The sequence below is a fragment of the Chenopodium album genome, chromosome 7 (assembly GCF_948465745.1).
Source record: "Chenopodium album chromosome 7, dcCheAlbu1.1, whole genome shotgun sequence".
In the NCBI taxonomy this organism is placed as follows: domain Eukaryota; kingdom Viridiplantae; phylum Streptophyta; class Magnoliopsida; order Caryophyllales; family Amaranthaceae; genus Chenopodium; species Chenopodium album.
In genome coordinates, this window is record NC_137840.1 from 75,062,505 (window position 1) to 75,065,660 (window position 3,156).

At 35.2% G+C, this 3,156-nt stretch overlaps 1 pseudogene across 1 annotated transcript; it reads right to left on the minus strand.

Annotated features, from left to right (window-relative positions):
- Nucleotides 1-943: 943 nt before the first annotated feature.
- On the minus strand, nt 944-3,156 carry LOC145639595 (protein BPS1, chloroplastic pseudogene; annotated as a pseudogene). The gene is made up of 2 exons (XR_014114909.1): nt 3,039-3,156; nt 944-2,218 (listed from the first exon to the last, which is right to left on the minus strand). The product of XR_014114909.1 is annotated as a protein BPS1, chloroplastic pseudogene (transcript).

Genomic DNA, 3,156 nt, shown 5'->3' on the forward strand with positions numbered 1-3,156 from the left:
TATATAAGAAGAAAAACAACTGTATGATCATTTCAGCAGCATCTTCTCACAAGGAAAGAATTTTGCATGAAATGAGACATAAAAACGGTCAACAACTTGTTCACTTCTTAAATTTCATGTTTGTACTATTGTATAAAATAACAAGATCCTGACTCACGAATTATGCATGATAATGTATCAACTATCAAGGGCTTTCAGAGTTTCAGCTGAATACTAGACGCTACAGCACTCCAAAAGACCAAATGCGTGAAAAATTTAAAATATATATAGTGTTCAACCTGGCATTCTGTAATAAATAACAATTACAGCCTTACAACAATCCAAAGACCAAATCGTCCGCTCTGTAGACTGTAGTAGCAGACACTTCTGGGTTGCTGCTCCTGATGCAACCAATATGTATACAGATTACAATTATTAACATCGTACTAAGCCAAATTGACAGTGTCAAGAGTCTAACAAAACAGACACACTATTGCGCACACCATAACAGTGAACATTCTCAACGGTTACCATTGGAAGGTGAAGTCTGGTTTAATCTAGAAAGGAGTCATGACATCGATCAATCATCGCCAAAGGACAGCAAAATTAAGCACACAAGGGAACGGTGAAGTCTGGTTTAAACCTAGAAAGGAGTCATGACATCGATTAATCATCGCCAAAGGACAGCAAAATTAAGCACACAAGGGAACGCCAGAACAAAACGGATAAGAACTGGTGCAGCACCATTCAGCAGTAGAATATGGTACAGCTAACACGAAAAGTACAGAATCTGTAGCATGGAGCCAAAGCCTTTCCAATTTCAGGTGATTGTACTTTACTAGGTAAGGTGGAAAAAGAAAATATGCGATTATAATACAAAAACGTGAGTAGCTATGTCCTTAATGTAATATCTAACCGTATTAACACAATCAAGCATTTTATGCCAGTAAAACAAGCAGTAAGGTTCCACACAGCAAATATCCTTTCATATATCATTATCATAATATAGTACATAGGTACAAAGCTTAGTCGCTCATTCAGAACAAACATATTACAAGTTACAAGATATGCATAATAATATGCTTGAGAACATCTCATACATTTCCCCACAACACAGTTATAAAAACCATACCTAGACTGTTTATGTACGACCTTGGCATGTCTAGTAATCATCTCACAAGTTGTTCCTCCTTCAACTTTTTTGGAGAATCAAAGACGCTGCTAGACACTCGAAGGTTACCAAGCAAAGCATCACGTCCACTCAACACTATTTGAAAAAACCCATCCACTTCCTTCGCCAAAAGATCTAATCCTGATGAAAGTTTGTCCGCTCTTGTCCCTAATTCCACAACAGAATTCTGAAACAATTCAATTTTCAAAGGCTTTGTACCTTCTTGAATCATGGGATAAATTTCCCCAACAATTGTATCAACTGCTTCCAACTCTTTCAAAAGAACATTCCTACCACTTGAAACTAAATTTCTAATCTCCCTGTACACAAACATCTGGAGATCATTATATGCTTCTGCCCACATGTGTGTACCAGAAACTTGCAAGTCTACTAATTTTTTATCAGAGCCTGTGAAAGCAGAGATAAATGCACCGCAGACAAACAAAGTGTGCACCTTGACTCCATACATAGCACGCATCAAAGCCTTTCCTTTGGCTGAGTTCTTAACCTTGGGCAGCTCTAATGATTCCATCAACTTATCAATGATAGGGAAACAATTTTCAATTCTAAGGTTCTTAGTACCAATGTGATTTCTCCAACTATCAATTGAAGATTTTGCTTTCGAAATCTCACATGAACTGTTTTGGTCCAAATTACGCTGCAGGCAATGGAGCAGGAGCTGCCCTTGGCTAAGTCTTGACAGCTCAGAGCAGAGGGCAATACAAATATCCAGCAACTTCACACTGTTGTCCAAATAAACATCTATCCATTTGTCATCCCAATCGACAACAGGAAGTTCAAGATCAGTTATCAGAGATTTGATATCATTATGTGTCTCAGAGAGCGATTGTATGGCTAATATCATCCAAGAAAAGCTGAAGATCTCGTCTTTGTGCTTTGGAACAAGTCTTCTGAGTCTTCCTGCCAAGGTATCCTCGAACTTATTCAAAAGCGCCTGTACCTTAGGGGAAAGATAAGAGCTCTTCGGAAGTACCATCCGAAAAGGGTTTCCATGTGGGAAGAATGGCCTGTGTGGTTCTTGTGGGCGACTCATTACTCTTTAAGCAACTGAAATAAACAAATAACAACAACAAAGAAGTATTCAGCAACCAAAACTTGGCAGATATTACAATCAACATCTTCTCAATGAAAATATAATCAATTACGAAAAATCTTCTTACAAAAAGACATCAACAAAAATTAAGGTCTAAATACAACTTCTAAACATCAAAACTACAAAACATCTAATTGTCACATGTTTATCATATAAACAACCATCAAATTAAAGAAAACTGTCTATCAAATACACATACATCTAAGCAAAAATAAGTAGAAGCATAAAACATAGCCTGACAACCTAAATATATTGATAAAGCAAATACACAACACCAGAACATGGTACTTTAATTAATTAAGAAAAGACAGCAATTTTATTAATTTCTTCCTTCAAAAGTTCAATTTAACCCCATTTTAAGCTCCAATCTTAACCTAAGTTCTTCAAATTCAAAGCCAAGCTCATCATCTACCCCTAATTATAAAGATCTGCTAAAGTCAACGAACAAAAACCCTAAACACAGAACAAATTTTCACAATTTCTTATATTTCTCACTTCCAGAATCCCAACACAAATTAAGAAACAAGTAAAAACAACAACTTTTTCCCCAAAATCAACAGTTAATTTCATTTTATACAACAAATCACATAGATCTAACATAATCACAACCAAAATGAACAGATCTACAACAAAATCCAACAATTCAACCAAAAAAATTAAAAACTCAACCTCAATTAAAAAATAAACTCTTAAAATGGATACTCAACAGATTAATAACAAAATCAACAAACAAAGAATAAATTAATAAAAAATTAAAAAAAGAAAGAAACAAACCTGGAAGAAAATCAAAGCGAAACTTAAAAGTGAGAGGAGAGAGAAAGTGAAATAATGTTAGTTGAAAAGTCTAGTATAAAGAAATGAGAGGAGAAGATGAAGATGTTACTCCTAATTG